This window comes from Neltuma alba, unplaced genomic scaffold (assembly GCF_004799145.2).
Source record: "Neltuma alba isolate B1F8T4 unplaced genomic scaffold, ASM479914v2 tig00011266_pilon, whole genome shotgun sequence".
In the NCBI taxonomy this organism is placed as follows: domain Eukaryota; kingdom Viridiplantae; phylum Streptophyta; class Magnoliopsida; order Fabales; family Fabaceae; genus Neltuma; species Neltuma alba.
This window is the reverse complement of record NW_021635977.1, coordinates 1,947-16,920: the sequence shown is the minus strand read 5'-3', so window position 1 is coordinate 16,920 and position 14,974 is coordinate 1,947. Positions and strand designations below refer to the sequence as shown.

Below are 14,974 nucleotides of genomic sequence, written 5' to 3'. Positions count from 1 at the left end.
AAGAAATTATAATTAATACAATATTATCATACCATCTGGTCAGCCGTCATCCTAAAATAGACGTAAGTAGACCAGTCTTGGTCCGGGACTCCACCAGGTACATCTGCCAGTATCTCCTGGAGGGGCCTCGTCCCGTCACCTTTCTTCTCCCTCCACAGGTCGGCCCTCCTGTTCTTCCATGCCATCCCCAGCCTCTTGATCGTGTCAGCCCTCAACTCCTCCCCCAGAATAAATTTACTCTATGATTAAAATAATAAATTAACTAAATAACAAATTATAAACAAATAATTAAGCAATTTCAATAATTAAAAACAAATAATTAGTTTTTAACTAATTTAACAATATTATAAATAAAATATAAATTAATCAAAGTTTAATAATAATTAAACAATTAAGTAATTTAAATAAAAAAATATTTTTACTCAACTAAATTTAAAATTATTATAAGTAATAAATTAATGAAATCAATAACAAATTATTTTCATTTAACTACTTTTAAATAATTTAAATTAAAAATATATATTCATTTAACTACTTTTAAAAATATTATAAATAACAAACAAATTAAATAAATAAAAAATTATAATCAAACAATTAAATTATTTGAAAACAAAATATATAATCATTTATTTAAATTAAAAAAAATTATAAATAACAATTTTATATTACCTTCATTATTTCCCAGCCTTGCTGCTTCTTGTCTGAGGTGATCTTCTTCCAGTCCTGCACGTAGATGGGGAACAGCGTCCACTGCTGACCAAGGAGGCGCACGTACTTGTTGTACAACTGGCCACCTTTCTTCGTCGGTTGGCCCAACTCATTGAGCGGCACAACCACTCGTCCGCCCGTCATCATAGACAGCTCTCTGGCTGTCAGCCTCCGATAGGACCTGTTCCCCTCAGTGTCTACAAAATTTAATTAAGAAATAAATTATATATCAATAAATTAATATAATTTCTATATAAATTAAATACTGATCAAAACTTTAAAAAGTTAAAATAAATACTTACCGACAAATTCCACCTCATAACCAGCCTGACGTCTCGGAGCAGGACGCTGTGCAGCCTGGGGATACTCATTCCCCTGATCCTGCTGCTCCTCCTCCTCCTCCTCCTCGTCAGCAGCATCAGCATGGGGTTGCTCATCCCCAGTAAAATGAGCCTCCTCAGTCCGCTCAATACCATCCTGCTCCATAAAACTGAGGATATCCTCCTCGCTCAAATCGTAGTCATGAATGCTGGGAAATGGCTCATCAGCATCATGATGAACCTCACTGGGTCCAGCTCTCTCAGGATCAACTGGGTCTTTCCCATGTCGACGAGGCATCCTAATAACAACAAATAGTAATTATTTATAAATGAAATAAAAAAAATTAATTTATAAGCTATAACATAATAAAATTAATAAAATAAAACATAAAATAAAAATTATTTATCAATAAATTACTATTTTTACCTGAAAATAAGGATCTGCAACTGAATCAGAACTCAAATATGTTTGTGAAGAAAATTCAGCAGAGCTTCGCTTCCAGAACGATTGAAGAAGTGAGAGTGTGGGGGGGGTATATATAGACCGAAACTTTCTAGCGGTTAGGCACAAAACCGCTAGAAATTTCTAGCGGTTTTGTGCCTAACCGCTAGAGATCTCTAGCGGTTCGGCCGTGAACCGCTAGAAATTTCTAAACTCCTCGGGGAATGAAAAAAATTTCTAGCGCTTCATGCATCAACCGCTAGAATTTTTCAGTGTCTAGCGGTTTATTAGCCTGAACCGCTAGAAAGTAAACGCTACAAATTTGGCGCCAAGTTCCCGCCAAAGCCCGGGGAGTTTTCTAGCTCTAATTTTCTAGCGGTTAGGGGGTAACCGCTAGAAATGTGCGTTTAATGGTCAAACCGTCTGTATTTTGCAGCGGTTTTTGTAGGAACCGCTAGAAATATCTGAAATTTCTAGCGGTTTTCTTTAACCGCTAGAAAGGTTCCGCTGCTACTTTTACAATTTCTTGTAGTGAAATCCAATATCGATTACTCCTCCTGATCCCTAGGAATGACAATTAATTTATTAAATCTGTTTTTGTTATAAAAATAAGAGAGTTAGAGAGTAGAAAGAGGATAGCAAGACAAGAATTGGGAGAGAAAGTAAGGAGTATTTCTCATATACATATATGGGTACAAATGCCTTGTATGTGGCTTCTATTTATAGTCCCCCAACCATAAAAGTCTAATTCAAGAGTTACAAAGAATGAAAAAGGGAATAATGACAATAAACATGAAAAACTCCTCTAAAGTTATTCATTTGGGGGTTATGGGTTTAAGACATTCAAAGATCAAGAATCCTATGAAGAATCCTAAGAGTTGGGGGTTATGGACATCCACATATATATAATATTTATAACACTCCCCCTTGGATGTCCATAACAAATATTGTGCCTCATTAAAACCTTACTAGGAAAAACTCAGTGGGACAAAAACCTAGTGAAGGAAAAAGAGTACACAATATATATTAAGGCTGTCTCATTAAAAATCTCAACCAGGAAAACCCTGTGAGACAAAACCTTGGTTAAGGAAAAGAGTACAGCATGATCTTTGCTCCCCCTGTCAACAGCATAACTCTATATCATTTTATCATAATAAAATATACTAGTTTCTCAAGTCGTCCAATGCTTTTTCAAGCATATCTTCTTTTTAGTCGAACTATACATAGTATATCATCATCATCTTATATTGAAATGTATTCCTCTAACATATCTTCTAGATATGTGGAATTATCAATATATTCTTCACTTGCACTAAGAAAACTGCAAAGAAATGTTATTCTAAAAAAAACACCATAATACATCTTGCATCAGCATGATTAATTTAATTTGAACAAAATGATATCATATAATAGTTTTATAGAACTATATATCCAATTTTAATTTCGTTATTTACATGCATACCTGCAGAAACTTATTTTTACCAATAAAATTATAACATGTAATATTGACAATATATGTAAATATTATCATAGAATAAATATATGGGACTTCTAGTCTATTTAGTTGAATATATTTTGCAGACAAAATTATCATAACAAAATCAATCATTTTGCAATCATTAATGCATTCAATAACTTGATTTATGGGTCAAGTAAGATACAAAATTATTTATTTTCTAATACATTTTTTAAGCCAGATATGTATACTCAGATTATCTTATTCAACATAATATTTTAAATATTGGATGATTTTCTTCTATATAAATGCTTCTGGCATTTTAAATCCCTCAAGAATTCTCATGTAAACCTCATTATTTAGTGAGCCACATGCATAGGCTATAACGATATCTAACAGACGCATATTTCGTTTTTGATATACTGCTAGACTAGTAATATATGCAAAAATTATTGCATCCACCATAAAATACTATGCCTAATCATAATCACTAGACCTTTGTGAAATTCTTTATTTTCACAAAAATATTCATATGTCACATAATAACTTTGTATTTGATGTGTTTGGACTGCAGGTCCATAATTTTCACATATTAAAATAATAATTATATTTCCATTGCATCTTTTCTCTTTTCCTTTTACTTTTCGCCAAATTTCTATTTTCATATAAGATCCTCTTTAAAATCACATGATATTATTATCAAAAACGTTGTCGACAACTTTATCTTTTTGGTTATATTTTTCCCCTTGTGACATAACTTATTGAGATCTTTTCATTACTTTTCAGGTACTGAACCTTTTCTGGGGTTTTTTTTTTTCAACTAGTTATATCTCAGTACTCTTCTATAGCACATGCCTCCTTAATATAACTTTTAAATTTCATGCTCCTTTGTGTTCAATATAATTATATTAGAACCGATTAATCTCTCATGCTTCAGGCATGTCTCACTTTTATTTATACTAATTGGAGCATTTTCAGCTGGAATATGAGATTTAGTAATACTCACTTAGGTCAGTAATGGCATCTGGCACATATTTTGTAATATCTCATGGATGCATTCTTTGATGAACTTCTGGTTCATACTATCATATATCTGAGGATCTATACTTGATAATAATAATGCATTCTATATGTTATCTTTTCCAGCTACTCAATTTCTCCCCCTCATGTTGGGAAAATTTTGTCGAATGACAATCAATTAATCATGCAGTATGAGTCTCCTCAATTCATTTGCTTCTTTTAGAAACATCCCTTTTGTTTCTTTTAGATACAAACAAGAAGAAGGAGATTCTTACCCAACATTCATTCCAATTTTTTATATCCATCTATATGTATATTGTGGTGGATCAATAGACATAAGCATTGCACATTCAAACTTTTAAGATGGAAAGTATTTGGCTCCTGACCAAAAGCCAATTTCATTGGGAGAATTTTATTGGCTTGATTTGCATAAATGTTGCAACATATCAAACTAAACAAGCCAACCCTGAGATGAAGATCTTGTTCTCAAAAGTATTGATCTAGCCATTCATAGAGGCTAATAATTTTGCCAGATCGTTCTGTTAAGTAGACTTTTCAATTATTTTTTTCTAACAAATGCATGTTGATCACTGAAATTCTGGGATATAAATTCACAATCTTTTTCAATAGAAATTTTCTGGATCTCATAGTCTGGAACTTGTGCACTCAACATAATGATTACTCAAATAATTTTGCAAACTTCAGGTTGCAAATTAATAATAATACATGTAACCATCTTATAGATGCATCTATCCAATTTATTAAATACTTGTATGGTTTACATGCTATTGGTATGGGCCCATATATCTAAATTTGATATATTTCCAGAAATGTAGAGATCCATTTTACATCATAACTAGTGATATCAATGTAATCAATTTCTCATTGAGAATAAGCAGCATATGAATTCTTAGATCATATAATATGTTGGCTATTCATGAAGAATCTTTTGGTTCTTCAATGAATGTCGATACATAATCATCAATAATTTGTTACATCATATATATTATTTATGATAATTAGACAAGCTACCCCAACTATACATTAATTGGGCGAGTAAACTTTTGGTTTACTGTAACAAGTTTCAAGTAAAACTCTATCTAACATCAACTCACACTTGTATTTCAACAGTCTTCCCCTCAAGTGTGAGTCATAAAAACATGTTTTCCTTATTCATGTATTTCAAAAACAGTACTAGCATATAATAGGCTAATAACTTCTATCACTTGGAAGTCTAAGTACTTCCTAGTTCATATAGAATTATGGATTTTAATTCGATTAGGTTATTACTTTTCTGACTCTTTTGAAACCGAAGTTCTAATGTAGATCAATGGATCATATTTTTTTTACCATTAATTCTTTATCTGCCCATAAAGAAAAATATGTATTAGTTCTTCAGGGACTATAAATATTTTTACACATAATTCTTCAGGAACTAAGTAATTTGAGAAGAATAAGGAGACAAATTCATCTTAATAATATCATAATACATAATAATAAATAGTTATAAGTATCATAAGTTTAACTTGTAATATATATAGAATTTACACATACTGCAAAGATGATTTTGTCCAACCAATCGAAATTAATATCAACTATTTATAATAAATTTTCTCATAAAGTTAAATAAATTTCCATTTTCTCAATTCAAATGTGACATAAATATATGATTTTTTTCTCTCAAATGTCACAGCAAAAACTAATTTAATTGTAGATATACAATTTTCTTTTATACTTTTTCAAAATGTATGAACTTAAAGAATTAAATAATGTTTGAATTAATCCAATAATCATAATTTTTTAAACTATAATTATCATTTGCACATGCTTAATTTATTCTCATTAACAAACTCATGTAATTAAAAAGAACACAAATATAGAATATCTTTTAAAATAAACTTTCTGAGAATAAAGTGTAAAATTGAACTTATTGTCAAAACTTCTTAACATTAATATATATTATTTATTTAATTTGTAATACTCAAAATATATCTTTTGAAAAATTACTTACACATTGTATGAATACTTAACTTTTCTTTCTCAACTAATTTCTTGTTTAGTTAAACTCAAAACAGTTTCAAATGCTCACAATAAAATTTATTGTCAATAAATCACAATAAATCATTCAAACTAAGATCATACAAATAGCATATAAATAAACAAAATATGAACAATATATCATCTCTTTAATTTGCGCACAAATAGCACAATAAAGTACCAATATCATAATATGACCATTTTTTTTTGGCTATTCTACTGATATGAAAATAAATTATATTCACAATTTATATTCATAAATATGCAAGTAAATTGGCACAATAAATTAACATTTCAAAGTGAACAATAACTACTCTTAATGTTTATCAATATCTTAATATCAAATACTTATAATAATATATTTCTACCAATCAATCACAAGAAATTTAAAATAATATTATATAACCTTTTGGATATAGCTTTCTGGGCTAATGATTATATTTTTCAACTTTGACTAATTTGAACATATTTCTCTATAAGACATTACCTTGGGCATTATAACTACATTTTCATACTTTTCATAATATCTCTTGATCTTTTGATTTCATAACCAATTTTAACATTTACTTTCAATAGATTGGTACATATATTTGTTTATATGACTTCTGGTCATATTATGATATTTACTCATAATTGTTTTTGACTATAGAGGTATCAATATCTCCTCAATTATGGTTTAATAGCTAAAACCAAATATTATTGCCCTTTAATTATTAATTCCAACGGTACAATGTGGGCATGCTCTTTATCGCTCTCATAGACATGTTCCTTACTTTCAGTAGCACATGATCAATTTATTCAAATATTAGTCTTCAGGACTATAGTAAAAATCTTTCAAATAAAGCTCTTTTATGCCATTTGATGTTTGAACTATTAGCCTTCAGGGCTTTGATACTTGTTACAATGTAGCCTTCAGGGCTTCGATACTTGTCACCATGTAACTTTCAGGGCTTTGATACTTGTCACTATTAAATCATCAAAGTGCCATAGATTTTTCTTGTCATTCCATTTAAAAGCATCCATATTGTTCTTTCACAAAAGAACAATTGCAAAAGTGATATGACTTCTGGTCATCTAATCACATATGGCTTCTAGCCATTTAATAAAATGAAATTAAATAATATTGTAATGAAATAAATTAAGTAAATTAAAATTCATAATCAAATATAAATAACATTATATAATCATATATATATATAATACTGCGATAGATATAAAATGACATAATATAAACCAAACAGATATATGTAAACCAACAATAGAACAAGAAGTATGGAAAAATAAATAAAATAAATAACACAATATCACAATGGGGAGATAATAGAATTAAAACGTATAAAAAGAATAAATTAATAAATAACATAAAAGAACAACATAATATATAGCAAATATATAGAAAATTAAAATTAGACGTGATAATAAGATAAAAAGAATAATTGGGTAAGGAGAAGTTAGTATAAAGTATTATCATATACTATAAGAATATATTAATTTACAAAATGCTCATACCTCAAATCTTCAGAGCAAACTTGTGCTGATAACGTGTTATAAAAATAAGAGAGTTAGAGAGTAGAAAGAGGATAGCAAGACAAGAATTGGGAGAGAAAATAAGGAGTATTTCTCATATACATATATGGGTACAAATGCCTTGTATGTGGCTTCTATTTATAGGCCCCCAACCATAAAAGTCTAATTCAAGAGTTACAAAGAAATGAAAAAGGGAATAATGACAATAAACATGAAAAACTCCTCTAAAGTTATTCATTTGGGGGTTATGGGTTTAAGACATTCAAAGATCAAGAATCCTATGAAGAATCCTAAGAGTTGGGGGTTATGGACATCCACATATATATAATATTTATAACAGTTTTAAATTACTAAAATTTTATAAGTTTATCAATGAGGTTTTGAAGGAATAGAATCCAACCAAGGAGCAATATCCATACTTTCCATCCTCTTATGATGATTTTGTAAGTTGATAGTTAATCAAATCTCATTTAATTAGCAAACAAATATTGTGTATCAGCTTTGATAAGTCTCATTCACTTCCCCAAAAAAAAAAGTGTTTTGTAGCGTTTCAAAATAACAACCAAATTATGCATTTGAAGCAGTTTTGCAATAATAGCTACTAATGTGCAATGATTTAACCACCAGGACATTGTTAGTGTTGGAATAACTGATCTCTTGTTTTGATGAGAAAAAATTAGGAGAATTATTTATTTTGTAAGAAAATTAATTATTTAAAGCTTATATTAATTATGCTTTCTTAAATTATTTTTCAAATATTCATTAATCTTCAAGTTGTTTCAAAATGTCATTTAATTGATTCATATGGTTTAACACTTTCTAGGTGCGAGTATTTAACTCGTATGAAATCTTAAATGTTAACCAAGTCAAAAGAGCCTTACTTTGTCCGTGTGATATATGTATAAATATCTGAATATATTTGAAATATGTTCAAAGTCGTTTTATCCTATTGATATTTTCAGAGTTCATGCTATATATTTGAGTATTCAACCCAAATATATTCAAGACAAAAATCACACAAAGAAGTTCCCTGCAGTTGATCATCAGAACCCACGCTTCTTCAATCCATCTATATTAAGGAGGGAGTGAGTGGCCGATAGCATGAGAGGGGGAGAAAAAAGAGAGAGGGAAGAGAGAGAGTAAGGGTGTGTTTGGCTTAACAGAAGGGATGGGAGGGGAATGATTTTAATAGAGGGAAATGAGATGAAAAGAAGGGGAGGGATTTTAACATTACCGTGTTTGGATTAATACGAGGGGAGGGAGGGAAGGAATTTTGATGTTACCTTGTTTGGTTTAGGAAGGGAGGGGAGGCAAAATATTTTTGTATGGACAACTTTGCCCTTATATTATTTAAGTTGATTTTTACAAACTTTATAGAGTAATTAATGAAATATAATTATAAATAATATTTAATATATGAGATCAACTTTTTATAATTAGCAAAATTAAATAAATATAATGATAATACATAATTAATAGCTACTATATATCTAATAACTATAATTGTATTTATATCCAAAATTTAGTCTAATGAAGTAAATATGTTTAATTTGAGTAAGTTTTTTCCAGCTTTTATTTTTCTCTATGTTGTCGATACGAGTAGTCAAATAACTTTTTCAAATACGATATAGATGATTTATTTGTATGTTTTTGTTTTGAATGCTTGATTTGCGTTAGGAAATTAAATAACAACTTTTTTTTTATTTGGTAGCATATAAATGAGGAAAGAGAGGCATGATTGAATCCATAAATATACCAAATCACATACAATTCGGTAGTAAAGGGTAACATGGGATTATTAGAAAATAATATAGACAAATTAGTCAATACAAATCAAAATATTACCTTTTCCCTCCAAATTCTCCTAATTTTGGAGGGGAGGTTTATGAGGGGAGGAGAGAAAAAATGTTAAAAAATTTTCTTCCCCTCCTAAAATTTTTATCTTGCCAAATAAAAAAAATGATTAAAATCCCTCTTCTTCCTCTTCTCTCCCCTCCACTCCAAATCCTTCACACCAAACGGACTGTAAGAGTGAGAGGGAGAGGGAGTTGGCGTGGATGAGGGAGAACAAATTAGTTGGATTGACTTTGTGGGCCCCACAAATATAAAGTAACAGACATAACTATTTTGTTATTTTTGCCTCATTTTTTTTTAACATTTATGCATATTTTTACACTCAAATAAGCTTTATGATGCTAGATGCTTATCCGTGACAGCTTTGTTGTTAAAATTTTATATTAACCCTATAAATTAACAAGTCATGATTTTAATCTAAATACTAGAGAAAATGAGAAAAAATTGTGCCTTGAGGAAATGTTTAATTCCTAAACTTCATGTGATAATAACAAATCTTCAATATATTTTACCAATTTCAGAATAGAAATTAACAAATGGGCATTTCATTTATTTTGCTTCAATTTCAAATACCCATTTAACTTTTCCTTCCCTTTCTGGCACGAACTCTGAGCTTCTGAGAAGCTATTAGCTTCCCATTTTGGTATTTCATAAGTTCTAGCTACTTTTTCTGTCATTTTCCTTAAAGTTTAAGATTTTTTTAGTGCTTTATAAATTGGGTCCGAGCAGTATCGTGAGTAAATCGAAGTCAGAAAATATGCAGAGAATGACAAGCCTCTCCTCTCCCCGGCGAAAAAGAAAACAATTTTACCTTTTCAATGGACAAACATATCTCTCTCTTTAATAAAATATTTCTTTGTTTTTTTTTTCAAATTTCTGTTTACATTTAAACAGTCATAGGATCTGTTTACAGAGGGCAACTCAACCCAAGTTCGATATATCGTATTTTTGGACAATTTCTTCTTCCTTGGTAAACAGCGAATCTTCTACTTTGAACCCATTTTCAAATATCGATTTAAATGGAAAAAGATGTGAAACAAAGTGAAGTCGATCTCCATTAACATTTGTGGCATAAAGACTTGCATAAGATACATTATCCACATGATATTGTTTCATAGAGGTAAAGGGATATATCATTTCACTGTGGATTTAAAAAAGAAAGAGAGAGAGAAATTTCAGATAGCATTGATAGAGGACTTTTATTTCTTTCTCTAACTTTATAACAGTCCAAACAAAACTATTTAAACTCTGAAGCCTCCATCGGCATATATTATTTGCCCAGTGATGTATGAAGCAGCAGGAAGGCAAAGAAAAGCAACTAGTGCCGAAATCTCTTTTGGCTCTCCTACGCGACTGATAGGAAGTTGAGACAATATGCTATTTAGTAGTGCTGCATCATCTTCTTTCTGTGTGAAGATAAGATATTATGTCTCACTTAGTAAAATTATTTTCTGTGTAGGAAAAGAAAAGAACGAAAAGATGACAAAAAGGTACTAATGACAAGATTATGAGCAGTTAGATATAGCAGTGTGCAAGAATTTATATGACAAGTAAGAACCCATGAAACATGCACAATGATATGGACGTATTATTGACAAACAAAACAATTGGATTATGAGATTTTTCTAGAAATTGTGTTTGTTATATATATAGTTAATCCACTACACTTAAGCAAGGCCATTTTTCGCATTAGTTGTTGATTCATTATTGTCAGCAAAAGGGTGGTTATCTGGTTGCACAGGAGCAAAATCATTTCTGTTAAGAATCTTTGATGCTAAAATCTTAAACACCTTAGAGTGTGTTTGGGATTACAATGGTGACTCCCAAACTGACTTTCCCACTGCCAAAAGTTGGAAAAAATAACTTTAAGCTTAGAATACATGTTTGGATGGGTTTTGGGACTAAATGGGCTTATGCTCTAAAAGTAACTTTTTTTTTCAAAGCTCCATTTTATTGCTTTTGCCTTCTCCACCACAAGTCATCCAAAAAAGTGGGGTCCACATGAGGTGAGTGAGAGAATGTTTTTACTTTTTTGCTGGAGAGAGAATGCTGAGTTTGTTTTCTTTTTCTTCCGGCGCTTGAGTCCATTTTTAAGATTAATGAAATCATTTTTAGAGATTGGTGATGATTATGGCTTTGGTAACCTTCCTTCATCTTTTGCCAATAGTGCTTTGAACTTTCAGACAAAATCCAGGTTTAGCGCCAACTTAAAAATGAGTTATGACAATGATAGAACAGCACTCGACACACACAATCAAATTCTTAGTTAGGCAAGGGAGTTTGAGATCCTCAAAAAGAGGTACATTAAGGTAGTCAAAGAATACTAAGCTAGGCTCATTGGGTTGTAAGTCAGGGGATCCACCATTTCCTCACTGTAGGAAGAGATGCAATCATGAAAAATGTATTGGTTTAAAAAAGAAGCAATCCAAAGCGGGTGATCAACAAGTCATGATTATGAGTTTGGGAGGCATTAGATATGGCAGCAATAATGATGCAGAAAACTCAGTTCTCTTTCAGTTCATTTCAAAAGCGACTAAGGAGCAACGAACAGGGATTTCACATAAGCTTATGGTAACATACCACACCAGCCTCCAAAAGTGAGGTCATTATAGGCCCAGGTGCCACTGCATTTACGCGAATATTATCCTTTGCCCATTCCAATGCTAGGTTCTTTGTCACTTGATTCATGGCTCCTGATGAACACAATTATGCAGATATTTCATCAGCTACGTTATTGGCCATGATTCAAATTTACAAAAGCTTATCATGCCATATCATTATCAAATATTATGTCTTATTAGAAAAGTAAATTGAATACCCTACATTCATCCATCCATATATTCAAAGAGAGAAATACAAGATAATGTGACTATGCTTTGAGTCCACAACTCAATATACCAACTCTCTCTCTCTCTCTCTGACTATATTGTGAGAAAAGAGAAATATACCTTTAGATGCTGCGTAGACTGAAACCTGAGGTAAAGCTCTGACACCACAAATGGAGGAGATATTTACTATGGCACCATATTCCGAGGCTTTTAGAAGAGGGTGTGCGAGTTGGCTCAGATGGTAAGCAGACTCAAAATTAGTTTTCATTATTGTGGATATAACATCAGCAGTATAATCTGTTGCTTCCTTGGGTATATTTGTCCCAGCATTGTTTATCTAAGTTAAAAAAAAAAAAAAAAGCATGACGCTAGCTAAAACATGACCATTTCACAAAGAAATATGTCACTTGTTAGCTATTGATTTTGTCCAAGTAATTGTATGTTTTAATTATCTTGTACTGGTACTTAAGAAAAAGGGGGGGGGGTTTCTTTTTCTAGCACACAACTGCAAGCCATGTTTGGTGGAATTGGATTTCATGCGGTTCGTAGTATCCTGTCCAATCTAGCTGGGGAAATCCCATCCATCTGTTTTGATCTAGAAGTTATTGTCACCCCACATCATTAATTGCAAGTTGCAAAATAGGGTCATCTCACTTAGTGCAACAAATGACGTGAAGCAATTACATCCGTAATATAACATATGGCTAGAAATCGTGGTTTTAAAGAGAAATCCATCCAAACACCTCATAAAATCCAATAATTGCTTAATTGTGTCAAAACCATGGTTTTTCAGCTAAAACCATCTTTTCTTATGAAGCCAATTTTGTCTACTTTTTGAGTGGAAAACCGTGATTTTATACACACACGTATGTGTGTATACATGTTAATTATTTTTAAAATAGAATTCTATAAATTACCCGCATGCAATATAACTAGAAAATAATTGCCTCCGCGTTCTATAAATTGCTTTGAAAAATTGACACCTCAAGAAAAGAATTGAAGTCATTTAAAAAAAGAAAAAAAAGTCGACGTGGGTAACTATTCTTTTGGCTCCAATTCCTCAAAAATCACTTGGATTTTGTGAGAGAGAGAGTCTTACTAGGATGTTGAGCTTTCCATGAAAGATTGAGGCAACAGTTTCAATTTCTCACGTTGGTCGCGAAATTGAACATCACAAACTGATCCAGTTGCTCTAAATCCTCTGCTTTCCCACTCTTTTAGACATCTGTCAATATCTTCTTGTTTACGCGAACATATATGCACAGATGCCCCAAATTCTGCTAATTCTTCTGCTATGGCACGCCTAATTCAACAAATCAATAAACACGAATCAGTATTTAGGGAAAAAAAACCCACGTCAAAATAAAAACATGATTAAAATATAAATTTGCTCTGAAAGTTTAGTCGGAAGAAAAAGTTTCTTAGTCCAAATTCACTTCAAAAGTTTAAAATCGCAGCAGTTATTTAAGGGTAAGGATAATATTACTACAAGACAAATTAGCATAAATAAAAAAAAAACTTCTGGAGCTGTTGAATTGAATGAAAGTTGAAATTCAGAAAAGTATATAAAAAAAAGTTGAAATTCAGAATATGGCATGGTTCATTTAATGAATGAGGGAAAAGGCCAGTAGAGTTATCAAGAGAAGAAGACAAACCCTATGCCTCGGGTTCCTCCTGTGACTAGAGCGGTCATTCCAGTGAGGGACCATCTTCTGTCTTTGAAGATGACCTTCGCTTCGCCTTCACCCATTTTCGTCGAAGTGATACTTTCTGGTATCCTTGGAATGGGAAGAACCTACCACTTGACTTCCTCAACAAGAACATCGAATTTTGTCCTTCATATAAATCCGCCAAGAGATGTGTGGTTCCAAATGCTTGCTTCGGATTTGATGATATCAGGAAATCTGACAAATGGAACAAGACATTCCCCAGAGCTGGACCTGGCCGTCACAACAATAATATAAACAAAATCTTCAAATCTGCAGGGAACATATTATTGATTTGATCGATGATAACGAAGCAATGAAATTTGATGGGTCTGCGAGCTTTTGTGGATGAGTTCATAATTAATAAATCTATCGACAACTTAATTGAAGTATTGTTCTTGACTCATGAGTAATGCCTCGAATTCTTTCACCCGTTAAATTTTTGGAATGCAATTGAAGTGAAATAGATCTTGAATTGGTACAATTTTCGGTTTTTAAGTTTGGTTTTCATCCAATAATTTAATAAAAACATCAACTATTTTACTCTAACGAATGGTTCAAAACTTAAAAGTCTAAAATGGAACCAAGAATAAATTTAAATGACGAGTTTAAACGGGTCGATCCTATATAGTTAAAATTTTAAAAATAACTCATTTTACTAGATTCAGCTTTTAAGCTAGCAGGCATAGGGCCAGCCTTCAAGCTTTTGATCAGTTTAAGAAAAGACATAGGTATGAATAAAATTAAGTAACAAACACCAAATATTATTATATTTAAACATCCATAAATATCTAAAACATCTACTAACAAAATAACAACATTCAAAAATTTCATCAAAAGTACAAATGTACAATAGACAAATACTATCATCAATTGTTCTTCTTTATAAATATGCTTTTTTTTAATGGCAAAAATATTAAGCTTTTCTTCTTCATCAAAATTTTACTTTTAAATTTTGCATTCTAGTTATTAATTAAACAAATTATTGTCTAAAACTAAATCAATCAAACCATTTTGTGAACTTTAATTTCAAAATGATAATAATAACTAAACATTTGAAGTATCATTAACAATGT

General features: G+C 31.1%; 1 pseudogene; it reads right to left on the bottom strand.

Annotated features, from left to right (window-relative positions):
- Positions 1–10,433: 10,433 nt before the first annotated feature.
- On the bottom strand, positions 10,434–14,252 carry LOC114763200 (tropinone reductase homolog At5g06060-like; annotated as a pseudogene).
- Positions 14,253–14,974: the final 722 nt, after the last annotated feature.